Source organism: Rhinolophus hipposideros (assembly GCF_964194185.1).
Source record: "Rhinolophus hipposideros genome assembly, chromosome: 14".
Lineage (NCBI taxonomy): Eukaryota > Metazoa > Chordata > Mammalia > Chiroptera > Rhinolophidae > Rhinolophus > Rhinolophus hipposideros.
Genome location: NC_138060.1, coordinates 9,960,577 through 9,978,545, shown reverse-complemented (window position 1 = coordinate 9,978,545; position 17,969 = coordinate 9,960,577). Strand labels below are relative to the sequence as shown.

Genomic DNA, 17,969 nt, shown 5'->3' with positions numbered 1-17,969 from the left:
TCCAAATAAATAATCCATGGCCTGTGGGTTTTCAGAAATGCCTGGATTATTCTCTTGCTGCCCAAGGAAGAATATCCTCATCCCCACCAATATCTATTGATTTTTTTCCTGTTTCTAGAATGTACAACTCTTTGCTTTGATCTGTAAGTGAGGACTCCAGCAACGATCCTGGGAGAGAACCTTCGAGAGCAAGAAGGGGAGGAAGTTTGGGGCACTAGACATCCATCCAGCCCTTTTCCTCTGGGCAGGATTGTCTCCAACCGATCAAGATAGATACATGTTGACTGTTCTAAAGCCATTCGTGGGAGTTATAGTTGATCTCCAAAATCTCAGCATCCTAAGTCAGTTCCCAGAGCAGCAGCTGCATCTGATCAGATTTCCGCAGCAGAAAAGTTCAGAAGCTTTGGGTCTTCAAAGAAAACCATTAGCTGGGGATGCCTTTTTGAAAGGTGAGGAAACACTAATGCCTCACTCCTACTGCAGTAACACCTTCCGCCAAAAGGAAGAACGCCTTCCCCCTCCGCAAGGGGCGACTACCATTGATCTCATTTTACCATTTAAAAAAATAAATAAATAGAAATAAAACTGAGGCTCAGAAACATGAAGTACATGGGCGTAGTGAGGTCAAGAATCACATCAGTCTTTCTATCTCCCAGAAAGGAAGAGGGAGATGAGAAAAGGAGGAGAGTGACTACAAAGAATTTAAAAGAATTTCATGAACGTACAACTTTCTTGCAGTTGTTATGTCAGGCACTGAGCTAGGGAAGGGTCATTCATCTCAGTGAGTCCCTACTAGATGGCAGGTACTGTGCACTAAGGATCGAAGTTGAATGGCACAGACCTTGCCCTTCAGGGGCCGGGGGGAGAGGCAGCCACTCACCATATTGGAAACAAATATTTTGCATCTTAGGAATTGCTTTGGACAAAAACGAATAAGGGAATGTGGCAAAGAAAAACATGGTGTGTGGGAAGAGGAGTGGTGAAGCAAAGGCAGGCAGGAAGTCCTCTTGGCAGAACGACATTTAAGCTAAGACTTTAATGATCAGAAGCTACCGTCAGGCAGAGTTCAAGGTGAAGAGCACTCCAAGCAGAAAGAACGGCGAGTACACAGGCCCAAAGGCAGGCAGGAACTCGGGGTGTTGAGGGCTGGTGTGACAGGAGCATAGGGGCTAGTGTTTGAGGAAGCATCTTGCAGAGGCAGGCAAGGGCCAGATCTTGGTGAGGTGGGGTCCCTTCAAAGCGCACAGTAAAGTGTTTGGATGTTTTCCTTATTGCAATGGGAAGCCATTGGAAGGTGTTAAAACGAGGAGTGGTATGATCTGATTTAAGCATTGAAACACTAGGAGTTTGGGATTGTTATTGAATTATCAAGGTGGGAAATGATGGCCACATGTACTAAAGTTGTACCTGTAGAGATAGTGAGCAGTGGTTTCATTTGGGATACATAGCATCTCTATTATATTTTTTACTGAGGTGTAAAATACATATCTTATGTATAGAGTCTGATCAATTTATTGCAACAAATGTCTATGTCCATAAAACCGACACGCTATCAAGATGGGAAAGTGTTTTCAGCGCCCCGGGAGTTACTGCAAGCCCCCTTCCAATCAGCCTTCCCTCTTCCTCCCCCACACCCAATTTGGACTATATTTTTGAGGTAGCGCTGAAAGGACTTATTCCCATTGGATGAGACATGGGAGTCTGTGGAAAGGAGAAAAGATCAAAGATGCCAAAGTTTTTAGTGAGCTGCTTGGTGGCGGGAGGTGCCATTTGCTGACCTGGTTCAAGCTTGGGAAGAGGAATAAATTTAGAGTTGTGCTGTGACATATTAAGTTCCAGAAGCCCATTTAACATGTAATGAAGGCACCAAGAAGACAGTTGTGTATATAAGTCTGGAGCTCAGGAGAGAAATCCAGGCTGAAAAGATAAATCTGGCAGTCATTGCAGGAAGCCATGGACTGGATGATGATGGCAAAGGAGCAAATAAAGCTGCAAAACAGAAGAAGCAGGAGAGAGAGGACAATAGCATTCCAGGAGAAATAGCAGCAAAGGTACATGCAGTCCGAGGAAGATGTGGCAAGTGGGATACACAGAAGCCTATGGAAGAAAGAAGACAGACACAAGAAGGGAACAATGCACTCAGACAAATGCTCCTGAAAGGTGGAAGGTGACCTCCATATCTTTTATTTAACTCTCCCTAAAACTCTGTAGCATAGTAATATGCCCATTTTACAGAGAAGTAAACCATGGTTCAGAAATGTAAGGAACTTGTCCAAAGACATACTATAAGTAAGTAGTAGAACCAACATTTCAAAGGCAAGCAGCTTTCTCCCAAGTGTGCTCTGCAGGACATTAACAGGTTGGGGCTGCAAAGGAGCTCTGGGGTCACGAGAGCACGGAAAGTCCAAGTCCAACAGGTTTCTCTGCTCCAGGGCTCGGAGCCTCTAATGCTCTAGCATGAAGTGTAATTCCTTAAAAGGAGACGTACGATATCTCCTTTTCCAAATATACACGGCACCATTTTTTGCTTTCTTGTTGGGAAGAGCAATTCGCCAAGCAGGTGATCCCTGGAACACAGCATGGGAACCAGTGCTAGAAGGCAGCATGCTCCCGTCTTCAACATGTGTTTGAACAAAGTTCAAAGTGCTTCCACAGACGTTATGTCACTTGTACTCAAAGGAGAAAGGGTTGACATGAACATTCCATTTTACAGATAATGGAGGCAAAGCTCATGAGGTTAAGTGGTTTGTTCTGTAGCACAGTCCTGGAGCAACTAAGCCACATAAATCAGCACCGGTCCATGCCTCCAGGGGAAGGAAAATCAGGTCGAACCAAGGGGGGATCCAGCCAGAGGGCTCCAGGAGACTCCTAGTCTCTGCCTGTTTCTCACCATATTCCCTCTGCATTTGCTTTCTCCAGGAATCTACCCAGGGTGGGAGCAGTTGATACAGAAGCCAGAGGGAAAAGAAGGGGCTGCGGGTGGGCTTAGCCATGGCATTAGGAAAAGGCTTCACCTTTCTTGGGCGTGTGTGCTCAGAAGGGTCTTGTGGGAGGATTTTGTGGGAAGGGTATGGACAGGACGAAGGACGTGGCACTGGGAATTGTGGGAGGGCCCACTGAACCCCTTCAGAGCTGCTTTAAGAATTCCCAAAGCTGGGGGAATTAAAAGCGCCTCACAGAAGAATCAATGCGATCTTGAGCTGCGTTGCTTCAGCAGTTAGAGAAGTCACGGCAAATTAGCTGGTCACTTCTCACCTACTAACATTGGTATCTACAGCTCTGGGCAGTCTCCCTAAATTCTGCCAAAGCAGAATGAATAAAAGGGCCCCGTGGACTGCTGTTGCCTTCTGAAGGCCCACATGGTAGAGAGGGGCCTTCAGCAAAGAGAGTTGAGTGAGGGGTCACTACGTTCAAACTGTAAAGAGAAGACCCCTCAACAACCAACAGCACAAGCTTGAGCACACGGACTCTACAGTTGGACAGTCACAGGCTCAGGTCCCCTGTGTAGTCACTTAGTAGCTGTGTGACCCAGGGGAGCTACTGAACCTCTCTGAGCCTACCCTTCCTCATCTCTGAAACAGGGATGATAACAGCACTTTCTCCATGGGGTTATGGCGAGGATTTTAAACGATAATGAACAAAAAAGCGAAGTGTGTATCTCAGGATGGAGTCCAAGGTCCCACCTGGGACACTTCTTAAAATGCAGATTTCCAGGTCTTACCACAAACCTACTGAAACAGATTCTCTGAAGGAAATTCTTATGCATAGGAAAGTCTAAAAAAGATTTATAAGATATTTAGTCTGTGTTGGCAAAAACTCAGTAAGTTAGCAAGTATCACTCTGTTCATTACTATTATCATTTATAATATGCAAACAAGAAAGCTCTTCTCCAGGCCGGGCAGCTGGTGCTTGAAATTAGAATTTATCTGAAATCTAGCTCAGGACATTTGCTCATCCTCAGAAGCCTGAACAGAGCCTCAATCATTGGAAAAATTAAAGTAAAATCAGTGGGTAATTACAGCAGCCTAGGTAAATACAAAGTAATCTTTTGCAAATGTTCCCAAGAAATCAAGTAGTTATAGTTTTTTTTTTCCTTTTTTTCTTTTCTAAGAAAAAGGACTACAAAGCAAACTTTCAAAGATGCGATAAGCAATATCACGTACACACTCCTTGTGGATTGGCGTCTTGCCTGGGAAGGTGTGTTTTGAGGCGGGAGACCCTCATGATGGGTATAATGATTTCTATACACAGGTTGGCTGGGAAAAGTCAACTGTGAAGCAATTCTCAAAGGCCTCTGGGCTAAATTTGCAGAGAAATCATTCATGAGTTTTCTCAGACAACTGAGTCCCACAGTACCTGTGTCGGTCTGTTCTTTCTGCCACCCTTATATCTGCCATTCTTCTGGATCATGTCCAGATACAATCTTTGCAAAAACAGGTCGTCTGCTTGTGACACAGAGCAGCAGAATATGAAAAAAAGACCACACACACACACACACACACACACACACACACACACATGCACGCACACATACACAAACCTGAGTGGAAATCAAATGCTAAGTATCCTGAAAAAGAATCCTTTGCCATTTAGATTTTAGCAAAGAAACTTTTTTGGAACATTACATTTAAACTCTCACTACAATTTCCATAAAGTTTCATTATATTCAACAAGGATTACCATTCTGTGTTCTGGTAGCTAAAAAAATTATTCCCTCTGCTTCCTCTCATCGATGTCAAAATATCACACTGAGTTTATATTTACCCAGAGCTCTCCTCTCTGATTATATAGCTTAAAAGTGCTAACTGTGACTGGGTACCTTTCAGGAAAGATTAAGGAAAACAGCTTGGGGAGCACAGCATCTCTAAGAGTTGGTTTTCCAAATTATTAAAAATTGCAGATCTCTGTAAGCACAACTACACAAAGTGGCACGTGTGTCCCTTGGTTGTCTCTTAGCGTCTTTTAATTGCCCATTATCCACATTGCCGATGCACTAATTTAGGGTAAACTCAACACAAACCACTTTGCCTTCTCCGCAAACAGCTCTACAAAGACCATCAACGTCACCACCAAATTGGTGAGCAGTCGTTCAAACCTCTGCATCTCTCATTCCTTGAGACATCTGTGTCCCTAAGGATAATAATCCAGGCTTAAAGGAAATCTTGGGAAAAGGAGCCAAGAGCTTTTCCTGCTGAGGCTAGTGGGAGGAGACCAGTGGGGAAGTGGGCACGATAAAACTGTCTCGAAAATAATTTCCATCTTAAAAAGCTCCTGAAGGGAATGAGAGAGTTATTTCAGTTTCTTAAATGGAAGCCCAAAAATAAAAAATAAAAGGCTTGTTGATGGAGAACCTTGAAAGACTGAGAGAGGCTGAGTGTATCACCGCAGAAGGACTGCCTAGTAACAGAGTTTTCTTGTATTACACCCAAAGCTGTGTACCATCTGAGGCTGATTCAGGAAAATACTCAAATCTCCTGGTAATTTCCTGCAGACAGGACGTTTAATCATCTCCAAGCCTCCACCGCAAAAGAAAAAAAAAAGGGGGGGGAAACTAAACCAAATGATTCACACTCTTAAAACGAATCTGCCTTCAGAACAAGAACCGTTTTCTGCTCTTGAAAAGCAGCCACGGTTTGTTATTCTAACAAAGTGTTCCTTTCCTCCAAACAGAAATGAAAGTCGCTCAAGGAGGGCTTGTACTGATTCCTGTTCTGCGTTTCTTGTAACTTCCATCCAGTCAACACTTTCTCCTGGCAGGTTCTCAGAAATCCAGGGGGGCTGGGTCGTCAGTGACTGAGAACACAAGGTCATTTTTATAAGCCTCCCTCCCCCCACTTTTGGCCCCACGGGAAGATGTTTTATTGTAGAAGGAGCAGAATTAGCTGTACATATAAATTCTTCACTGCTAGGCTCACTTGACACCTTTATCTGAATTGCTCAAGGGCTGGGAAGATTTGGCAATTGATGATTTGAACAGGAAAGGCCCAAATCCTCCCCAAGTGGTATTTGTTCTGCCTGTACATACAGGGCTATGTCCATCTCTCTAATTACTCAACGAGTTGCACAGATAAAAACATCTGTTTGCAGAAAGCAGGGAACCCAAAGTATACAAATGATTCACACCACCTAAACATGTGTAAATAAAGGTCAGCCAGCCCAGCAAAATGAGGGCCGTTAAAAGCCAAAATAATTTCATATGGGTGGAAATGGAGTTTGGCAATCTATGCATCAGACTTGGCTCCCATTTTGGAAGGTATTAATTTCCAACTGCCCCATCTTTAAAAAACAACAACAAACCCTCTGACTGCATTAGGATCTCAACTTCTTGCTTAGGTACACACAAGTGAGCAGACTGAAGAGGGAGAGGGAGGAAGCTGAAAGTCCAAAATAACCTTCCAACCCCTAACGATTATTTTGGTTTTAAAATTTCCCAACATACAGCTGCCCAGATACCCCATATTTGCATGATCTCAGTGCTGACCAAGGCCTGACTCTCCCAGCATCTGGAAACCTGGGAAAGCAAGGTTCTAATTAAGGGCCCCGACCCCCATCAGCTTTCTCATCCTATAGACTCCCTAACATACAGCTAGGAAGGTCAGGAGGCGGGGTGTCTCCCCCCACCTCCACCCCTAATTCGAGAGAATAAACGGACAAATCCAGAGCTGCTTAATTACAGAAATCCACCAAGGAGAAATGGAATGCATTTGGAAAGTTCTAGGAGAATAAGCAATAAGGTGTGTGGGGAGAAGTAAACAATTTTTTAAAGTAGACCTTCCTGAAGACATTAAAAATATTTTTGAAAGTGTAAGGAAAATAAATAAGTAGGTCATTAGCAACGCATACGTTTTAAACATTAGAGAGAAATGAATTGTCAGAGAATAAAGACATTAAAAAGCAAGTTCTGGGAAGTTTCAATGTCTCCCCTGAAAAAGTCTTATTACAATAACATTATCCCCTCCTTCTGATTATATCATTGCTACTATAATTGGTTACTAAAGTGGCTGCGCAAAAGCTGGCAGACACTCGGACCAAAACGATCCCTAGGTCTAGGTCTCCTCCCAGAGCTCAGGACCTCCCCAGTGTCTGTGTGACAAGGAGCATCTCTCCTATAGGTTAGTTTCCCAGGTCAAGGTCCCCCTTTCCCCGGGAGGCTTGTGAAAACCAGAAGCAAATGCGCCCCAGCGCCCCCTCCGTGCACCCCGGCCGCGGGGGCCACTTACCCGGCTCAGCCCTGCATTGCTCGCCGCCGCGGCGCCTCCGCCGCCAGGGAACGTGGAGGGAGCCGGGAAGCGGCAGGGGGTGCGGCTGCGGCTAAGAAGCCCAGCGGGGCGTCGGCCGCCAACTGCCCAAAGCCAGAGAGGGCCCTGCAGGGGCTCCGTGCAAGGGGGGTGACATTCCCAGGGCGGTGGCAGCTGCTCGGAACACAGCTCCAGATCCAGAAAAACCTCTCAGGTCCTGGGGAGAGAAGCTCCAAGCTCTCCGGGCTGCCTCCCGGCTGCTTAAAGGGACGCCTCCCCACCTACCGCTCCGCTTATTGGTGAAAATGCTGAGCCACAGGCCAATCGGAGGCCTGTTCCCAAATTGAGATTTCAATCAAGGGAGCTACTGCTTTAAAATTAGAAAAGGCTGATGGTGGGGGCAGGGAAGGGGGTGTTCAGCCATCTTTCGGAAGCACAAGGGCACAGGCTCTCTGGCCCTTGCTGCAGAGGTCCTGCGAGCTGCCAGTGGCTAAAGAGCAAGATTAGGAGTATACTGTCAAGAGCACATGAGGAAGGCCTGATATGCTGGACCCTTGGCCTTCATCCCTCCTGTCCATCTCCCCAGAACTCACTCATCCTTCAAGGCTCATCCAGTTCTTCACTCATGCTGGAGACCCTCTAGTCCTGAGAACAGCTCCCAAGCTATGCTGTTCTACACCTCTCCCCATTATTCCGCTCTTCCAGGCACTCATCACACTTTCACTTGTTTTGCATTATTTGTCTCTCCCTTTACACTGTAAATTCCACCAGAGCAAGGATATTTTCATCAGTCATCACACTGTATCATTCCGACTGGAACATCGTGAATTCTCAGTAAATACTTGTGGATTGAATGAATGAATGAATGAATGAATGAACAAACACATGAACAATGACATATGTCCTCTGTTAGCTGTGACAATACCACTGCTAATTAAGATACAACGTTCAAGAGACCAGGTGTTGATTCCAGACAAGACTGTTCAAATATGGCCTCCGTCTCTCACTAGGTGTATAACGTGTGTCTCAGTTTCCCTGTCTGTAAAGGATGATCATGAAATCTCCCATCTCACAGAGGGGTTGCTGTAAAGATTGCATTAGCTCATGTCTGGGTGAGAGGAGGAGCTCAGTCAATAGCTGTAGTCTACTGAATATCAATAGTTGTTGTTATTACCGAAATCAAACTCTATTTGCTGCAAGTTGGAGCTGGTAAAATGCTGGTTTGTCTTCTTGGTGAGTATACAGTCATTCATTAAACAGATATAAATAAAGTGCTAACTCAGTGCCAGGCCCTATGCAAGGCACTGAGGTCACCAACGAAGGATAAGATCCACAAAAGACTCATAATGGGGGTGGGAGTTCCAGAGAAATAGAGCCAATAGGAGATAGAGAGAGAGAGATAGATGGAGATAGAGACATTAGGAGATTAATATAGGAATTGACTCACATGGTTATGGAGGCTGAGAAGTTCCACAGTCTGTATCCTACAAACTGGAGAACCAAGAACACGGGTGGTATAATTAAGCCCAAGTGCAAAGGCCTGAGAATTGGGTGTAAGTGGTATAAATACCGGTCTCAGTCCAAAAGCCCAAGAAGCAGGAGTGCCAGTGTGTAGGGCAGCAGAACCTGACTGTCGCAGGGCAGGCAGGGAGAGCAAATGGAAGCTTCCTCTGCCTTTTTGTTCTCTTCAGGCCCTCCACACGTTGAATGATGCCCTCCCACACTGGGTAGTGTGATCTTCTTTAGGAAATCTGATTGACATGCCAATCTCTTCCGGGGACATCCTCACAGACACACCCACCCCAAAATCTTGTTTTCCAGCTCTCTAGGTATCCCTTAGACCAGTCAAGTTGACACGTAAAATTAAAGATTACAGGGTGGGGAAGAAGAGAGAACCGACAAAGAGAATTTTGTTAAATGACGATTTAGTCATGTTGATCAAACAGACATGTTGGTGGCGGGATAGTTGATAATATCAAAATAACTGAAAATAATGATCTGATAAAATAGGGGAAATGGTTAAATTATGATACATCCATCTGATGGAATACCATAGAGTCATGAGAAAAGAAAGAGGCAGAGCTAAGTGCACTAATAAACAATGAACTCTAAAATACATTGCTAAGTACAGTGCAGAAGGTAAACTATATCCATGCTTACTTAAATCAATATTCATGTATTGTGTACACATGCTGTACATGCATAAAATGCTTCCAGAACTATGCCTAAGAAAATGATAAAGGTTATTCTATCTAGCAAGGTGGTTTGAGAACCAGGTAGGTCTAAGGTGGGAAGGAGACTAATATTTCATCATATATCTTTGTGTATTATTTAAATATTTTACCTTGAGAATTGTAATAAACTCCCAGTTCTGGCAAGATGGCAAACGATGACAGCCTGAAAATTCCAACCCTTAGACAACCCTTCAAACACTTAGACACGATAGATAAAATACAATAAAAATTCTTTTAAGTGCTTAGCTGACTTACAATAAAGAAAGGAAATTTCCCATGTGGTAGAAATAAAGTAACTGAAAACAAGGATGGTAAGCATGCAAACTCATGCTGTGGCTCTCAGGTAGAGGAGAAGGCGGTTGGCAGCAGGGGAAATGTTTGTCTTGGTTCCTTAGGGGCTGGGGTTTTAATGCCTGTGGAAAAGAGGAGCAAAGGCCCTGGGGCGAGGAGAAACAGGATGCCCTTAGGAGACCTTGTGAGAAAAACCAGGAATATTCACTGAGGACTGCACCCTCAGTGAACTCATAGATCAGAAATATCATCACCCAACCCAACAAAAGTTGTCTGTCTCTACCTGTGTTCTGAGTAGGAGGGAACTATTTAAGCTGAGAATTAGAAACCCTAGGCCTATGCCTTTCTTGAGAGTGGAGTACTAATAACAAAAGTCAGAATCAGGAAGCTGTACCTGAGAAATTAATATAAAAATTGGTCCGGTCCTATCCATGATACGCCAAGAATGCCTCACAGAAGCAAGTGAAAAATTACCCTGGAGAGCCAGTTCCGTAATCCAGGCTACAACTGGGCGTGCAAAGCGTGAGCTTCCCATAGCATATTAATAACACGCAGGAAACGGACAAGTCACAAACCAACAAATGTGAGCATCAGAGGCTCAGTCAGAGGTCCTAAAACAACCTTCTGAAAAAGAACATGAAATAAAGTTTCAAACGATTAAAAACATTAAAGCTAGAATTGAAACTCTAAAAAAGAATAGGAAATGATGCCTATCTCTCCCAGAGGTTCATTAAAATTAAAAACTCAATGGATAAGTTAAACCGAAGGTTACTTACTGCTGAAGAGAGAAATAGAGATCTCAGGACATTACACAAAATGAAGTACAATGGGATAAAGACTTGAAAGATATGAAAGAAAGGTTAATAGAGATGAAAGATAGACTGTGAAGACGCAACACATGTCTATTAGGAGTCCCACTGGGAGAGAATAGAGAAATCGAGGAGCAGCAAAATGGCTGAGAATTTTCTAGAATTTATAAAACTCATAAATCCTTAGATTCAAGAAGCATAGGGCATTTTAAACAGGATTAATAAACATAAGAACATCTGCATGTATTAATTATTCATAAACATACAGTTAATAAAAAAACTGAAGAGGAAAAATGAAGTAGTTTAAGAATACAATGACAAAGGTAAGCAGAAAGTACGTTAAGTGGTATAGAATAGAGACAACTCTCCATTCCACATTTAGAGCTGGACTATATTTCCCCAAATCTTTCATCCCCCAATTTAATGAATTCTGAACTATAGTAGGTTCTTGAAGGCCTAGCTGTACAGTATATATGATACCCATGCCCCAAAGCAAAGTGAAAGAGATCTCCTAGGAAATAAGTATTTATTCAGCCATCAAACAAAAGTGGCAGACAGAAAAAAAAAAGAAAAAGAAAGAAAGAGGGAAAAAAAGCCCTTGTTCTCAAGAATCTTACTCTGGTGGTGAAGGCAGCAGACAGACATTAGGATGAAGAGAGTCCTAATAAGGGCGTATAAACTGCTGTGAAAACACAGAGGAAGAGCATTTGAACCATCCTTGCAGGAGAGGTGGTATCCCAGGGAAGGCTTCCAGAGGAGGTGGCATCTGCATGGAGAGAGCTGGTATCTTCAGGAGAAAACACTTTAGAGATCAGTGAGGCTTTAAATCCCAGTATTGCCACTTATTATCTTGTGATTTGGGCCAAGTTACGTAACTTCTCTAAGCTTCATTCATCTCATCTGAAAAATGGAATTCACATCACTAGTCTTGGGGTTGATTTGAGGCTTAGGGATAATATATATAAAGCATTTAGCAGAATGCACAGCCTACACATTGATTTTTACTAAATGGGTGACTAGTATTACTATTAGATGAAATGCAGTGCCTTGGTGGAAAAAATGCTTTCTGGTTTTTTTTGTTTGTTTGTTTTTTAAAGATTTTATTGGGGAAGGGGAACAGGACTTTATTGGGGAACAGTGTGTACTTCTAGGACTTTTTTCCAAGTCAAGTTGTTGTCCTTTCAATCTTAGTTGTGGAGGGTGCCATTCAGCTTCAAGTTGTTGTCCTTTCAGTCTTAGTTGTGGAGGGCGCAGCTCAGCTCCAGGTCCAGTTGCCGATGCTAGTTGCAGGGGGCACAGCCCACCATCCCTTGTGGGAGTCGGAATCGAGCTGGCAACCTTGTGGTTGAGAGGACGCGCTCCAACCAACTGAGCCTCCGGGAGGCAGCTCAGCTCAAGATGCCGTGTTCAATCTTATTTGCAGGGGGCACAGCCCACCATCCCTCGAGGAACTTGAGGAATTGAACTGGCAACCTTGTGGTTGAGAGCCCACTGGCCCATGTGGGAATCGAACTGGCAACCTTCGGAGTCCGGCCCCATTTCTGTAAAGGCGATTTTCTCCTACAAGCTGAAGAAGACAGGCTTCAGCCTGTTTTCATGAAACTACCTTGAGGAATGTGAAATGTACTTAGTATCGACCTTGAAAAAGGCACATTATCATTCTACCAAAATAAAGAGTTATCAGATCTGGTTCTTTCCATGAAGGAACTTAAAACATAATTCCCCCAAAATACCTAATGAAGGCTACATATATTAAATGTCAAATATGTGATTATCTCTAGTGTTAGATCCCAAAACTATGACAAAATTCCTATCTATATCATTCAATCTCCAGATTCCCAATCACAAACCAAGGTGAAAGAACTTAGAGTCCAGCAGAGGAAGGAATACATGGACCCTCCTTAGTATTACTCAATAGGTTTGTGAATGACCCAAAGGATGGATGGGGAAGAAATATATAAAGTCCAACCAATGGTTCCAAGTTGCTGGGTTCTGCCAATGCTCTATGGACTACAACACAAAGCGATCTGGCCAATCTGCAGGAATGGCCTGAATTAAAGTAGATAAAATTCAATAACAGCAAGAGGTGTGCCTGCCTTTTGAAAGAAGCACTGAACTGTGCCATCTTAGGGCACAAAGAATTGGCCAAGAGCATGCTTTCCACTCATTCCTTCATTTACCATTTAACAAACATTTATCTAAAGTCTACTACGAACAGGGGTTTGCCTTATAGGCTGGGTACACATGAAGAAAACATGAATAAAGCACGATGCCTGCCTTCAAGCAGCATAAAATGTAGTGGTTACAAAACCTCTTTTTGAAACTGTACATGCCCTCCAATAATATTCTTCCTTCTACCATGCATTGGTGATCTAACCTTTAGAAACCATCTTAAGTTTGCACTAGAGATTAAACACCATCGTGTTTCAGAATGGCAAATAGATTTCATTTCTGGGCCAATATTGATTGATTAGTATTAACTTCCTGGAATGCTAACTTGTCAAGAAGTCTGAGGCTACATTATGGCAGGAAAGCTTGCTGTGATTGATTAGTGATGTCTGTCATGCAGATGGATAGGAGTGACAGACAGCATTAGTGCTATAAATTTGACATCTCCCATCTAGTCCAACCCCCTCATTCCACAGATGAAAAAACAGAACAGATCTTTCTTTCTTCCTGTGGCATTTTAAATTCAGCAACTCTAGCAGGGGCAACCAAGGAGAACCTCCATATCTGAAATGTTGCTGAGAGAGAGAAAAAAAAATTATAGCTCAGAATATTTCTGATGAGCTTTTAAGATATGCACTCAAATCCTTTAGCAGCCTTTGTATTCTGCAGCAAACTGACTAAATAAATGGAGAACATTTAAACAGACTTTGATCTCCTGTTTAGCTACAAAGTGCACCTCCCTCCACCCCCAGATACATAGAAGATTACAATAAACATATATAATTTGAGTATGCTTGAGGATTTAAAATGCATTGGGCAACAGAAATGTCTATAAAGTGAATATATTTCAGAAATACAAAATGAATAAATACATAGAACAGCAATTAACATTGCTGTTATTTAAGAAAGGACATTAAGTTATTTAAGAAAGGACAAAGATTTTTATCATTTTATTCTATTAAATGGTACAGATATCATCAGCCAAAGAAAGGAAAAGAAAAGACCTTATTTATTTTCATACAGACACTTTATATCCTGGGGACTCTGTAACATTAACTAAAGAGATAGGGTCTGTCCCCGTTAAGCGTTTCCACACCCAATCCATCAACACTCACAACCATCACCCAGCCCAATCACAAAGAATCCAGGCACATTCATTGCAAAGGACAGAATGGTTTAAATGGACAACAGATAAGCAGGAAGCCCAACCCCAGCCTGATTCAGATACAAAGAACAAATTGTAGCATTTGACTAATATGCCAGCTCCTCTGTCATGCCAACTGCAAAGTGAATTTTATGGAAAACCAACTCCTTGAGAAATAGGTCTAATTAATTCAGTTACATAAATTCCAATGAAATATTAGGGAGAAGGGATGGGGGAGAGAGAAAAAGAGTGAAAGGGAATATGAGAATGAGAATGAGGAGAAGGGAAATGAGGGTGAAAAAGAGGGATGAAGGGAATGAATGAATGAATGAATGAATGAGTGAAAATGAATGACCTGAGAGAGTATGAACAGAATGTTCTGGAGACTACCAGGTTTACCTTGAGGCCCCAACATGTTCTGATTTAAGAGGACAGGAAACCTATTTATATTTCAGTCAAATACATTGTTGAAGGTTTGGGTAAAAAAACAAAAAAAAAAAAGTAAAAGATGACCTACTACAAACAATTCTTTAATGCATAAATTGGTCGGATTACTTTTTTCCTCCAAAACACACTCATTTGCATCTCACCTTCAGAATTTCTACCAAATATGTTTTCCCTAAATACCATGTTCATGACTTGTCATACATTGTGTGGTACATTCACGCAATGGAATACTATTCAGCAATTAAAAGAATGAATATATGCAATAGAATGGATGAATTTCAAATGTATTATGCTAAGTGAAAGAAGCCAGGCTGAAAAGGCTACATATTGTATTATTCCATTACATGTCATTCTAGAAAACACAAAATTATAGGAACAGAAGGCAGATCAGTATTTGCCCAAGGCTGAAATGGGAAGTGGGATTAAATAGCATGAGAACAATCTGGAAGGTCACAGAACTGGTCTGTATCTTGATTGGGGGAGTGGTGACATGCCTGCATTTATAAAAACTCATGAAACTGTAAACCTAAGACTGAATTTTATTGTACGCAAAAAAAAAAAAAAAAAAAAAAAGTGAAAAACAAAAACAGGTAAGAAAAAACCAAAAGTTAAAATCATCTGTAGTATCACTTTGGTTTTAAATATTTAAGTATTAAATATTTTCCTGTTGTCTTGTTTTTTAAAATATGTTTAATACATTATTCAAAAAATCGTTATTTAGAAACCATGGTCTGCCAAAGGCTGTAACCAGGAAGTTGCTCTTTCTTCACTAAAAAGGGAGATGATTAAGTTTTAGAGAAGTGGCAACTCTAGCCCCCAAGTGAGATCTCCTCCATGACGTACTCACAAAGTTTAGAAGACTGAAAAGATAATTTTTTAAAATTATGTGTAACTAATGTTAGTTAACGAACTACTCTGTACCATCCAAAACCATTTCACATTTGGGAAACAGTGCTAGGAACTGGAAGCTCCATGAGGGAAGGGACTGCATTTGTCTTATCCTTCACAGCCATTCTCAGTAGCTAACATAGCAAGCACTTGATAAATACTCATAAAATCAGAGAAATAAACCTTGTCTCACACTATACCCTTCCAGGAGAGAAAATTCCTGAGCAGCTCAATTCATCACCAGACATCTGGCTCCTGAATTAAGTTCTTCTGCACAGTGAGCTGACAACCAACACGCCACCAGTATGGAACACACAGAACTACTAATCCAGCCAACTCTCCTGCTTGGCATCCTTCAAAAACCCAAGTCTTGTCTTCTTATCAACCTACTTCTCTTAACTGTTCCTCATGGGACATGGTTCCAAGGCCTCTAACATGACAGCTACTCACAATGTGACATCCCAGTTAAATTAGAAAAGGAATTATTGTCAGTGCTGTTAGGTGAGATATGGTCATGTAAGAAAACATCCATATTTTTTAGAGAAACATGTTTAGGAATGTCAAGCTAAAGTAACATGTCTGAAATTAGCTTTAAAATACTTAGGAAGAAAATAAGAAAAGGAGAGAGAACAAAGGTGGGAAGGAAAAAGGAAGGGAGGGAGAGAGAGAATTTAAGCAAAAGTAAAAAGAGATGAAGCACATATAGCAAACTTTTGATAATTGTATATTATATAGGGATTATTGTACTATTCTTTCTACTTTTCAGTATGCTTGAAAATGTTCGTAACAATGAAGCTTTTAAATATGATTTGCAGGACAAGGTAGAGAGGGTTTATACTTTTCATGTCCTGTCACAGTAATTCAATTATCATATTCATTTGAATCACACTGAGCTGTTGACCAAAATCTGTTTAAGTTTAGGGTTTATTTGTTTGTTTGTTTCCTTTTTCCTATACACAGCTCTCACTAGATTACCCCCGCTTTACTCTACATCTGGGCAGTTGGGTTTCTGGCTCTAAGTGCAGGTCTGTTCATTTCTTTATTTTTTAAATCAGCCTCTTACCTCTATTTGAGCAGAAATTTGTGATCCTCAATCTGCTTCCTAATGCCATGTAGCATCTAGTCTATCAGTTTCCAAATGCTGGACTATGTCTATATAAGAACCACCTGGGATGTTGTCAATTCTGCAGATTCCTGTGCTCCAACCATGGAAATTCAAACTTATTATGTTTGGGACAGGGCCCACACTTGCATTTTTAAAGCCTTCTTAAAACCAAAGTAATATATTCATTACTGCTCCATTATATCATCAAGTAGGTTTTTAAAAAATGACAAATGATACCTTAAGATTGAGTAGAACCTCTTAATTACATTTGGGGGAGGAAGGGAAGAAATGGAAATATTTATATTACCTCAGATTGGCTATTTCCAAATTGCAAAGGCAAAGTTTCCAGTTCACAGGGGAAACTGATGACTCTCAAACACTTATGAGCATTTCTAAAGAGGTAATTTGTATGGATATGAGATGTAGGTATCAGCATTTTAACTTTGTAGGCCTAAATCTGGGCATCTCCTTTCTTGGTGGTCATGGAGACAGTTTTTGGTCCTGTACTTTCAGGCGTCTTATCTTGGAGAAAGTGCCACACGCAGCCATGCTGAACAGCATCCACTAGTGTCCTTGGGAAGTTCATTAGTCAGGCATTTGGAACATGGAAGTGTTAATTTTCTCCTGTTCTGCCTTTCCATGAACTCTCTGAATCCTTACAACAGCCCTCTGAAGTAGAGACTGTGCTGATCCCTGCATTTCAGAGGGGGAAGCCGAGGCAAGGAAAAATTAAGTAACCTGCTCCAGTAACACAGCTTGTAAGTGGCAGGGATGGGACTCACACCCAGGCAGTCCTGATTCCAGATCCCTGAGATTAACGTCCTCCCACGAACTGATCACTCTGGCCACCGTGTAGAGGACGTCCGGCTGGGTCCGTCATGAGAGCCATTCAGAAGGAGGGCAAAGAAGAAGCTGAGATCGGATCGTAATTTACTTCTGGAAACTTGTCACACGCTCATACGTTTACCCATCCGCCCGGTCACTTTACACCTGCTATATACAAGGCATTATAGTAATCAGCTCTGGGGACACAGCTATAAAAAAGACAGAGTTCGCGCTCCAGAGAAACTCAAAGTTGGGTGGGAGAGACAGATCTATGTTATATGCTCACATACAAAAGAATGCACTGAGTGATGTAGCCGAGGTAAGAAGAAGTGCTCAGGAACAGTGGAGTGAATGAATTGGACCAACACCAGAAGGTGATGTGAGCAGCATGTCTTGAATGAGTAGGAATCCTTGATATGGAAAAGGGGAGATAAGCAGTCAGGCAGATGCAATGGTGTGGACAAAATTATGGGGGCTTCAAAGAGACCAGGAGGGGCAGGAAAGAGAGGCGTTTCAGAGGGCTAATCAACATTGGTACCACACAGCCGTTCTTCTGGTTTTTCAATCAAACATCAATGTATGAGCTGCTGTGAAGGGATTTTGCAGACGTAACTGACACACCAAAACTGTGGACGATGAAGAGATCCTCAGTGAGTCTGACCTAATCCTAGGTCCCTTCAAAGAGACTGGGAGCTTCCTGGGTACACAGATGGAAAGGGTGAGGGGCATTCGATGTGAGGGAGACTCCCAGTCCCTGGCTTTAAAGATGGAGGGGCCATGTGGCAAGGACCTAAACGTTGCCTTTATAAGCTGAGGGGG

At 42.3% G+C, this 17,969-nt stretch overlaps 1 protein-coding gene across 3 annotated transcripts in view; it reads right to left on the bottom strand.

The window, feature by feature from the left end:
- PRICKLE2 (prickle planar cell polarity protein 2) overlaps positions 1 to 17,969 on the bottom strand; it is a 333,453-nt gene that overhangs the window by 147,329 nt on the left and 168,155 nt on the right. Inside the window, exon 1 of one of the 3 annotated variants that reach the window (XM_081072620.1) lies at positions 7,221 to 7,501. The exons of the other annotated variants lie outside the window; for them this stretch is intronic. The gene's annotated coding sequence lies outside the window, so the exon portion shown is untranslated. Of the gene's footprint in view, positions 1 to 7,220; positions 7,502 to 17,969 lie in introns of those variants that run through there. 3 annotated transcript variants of the gene reach the window in all.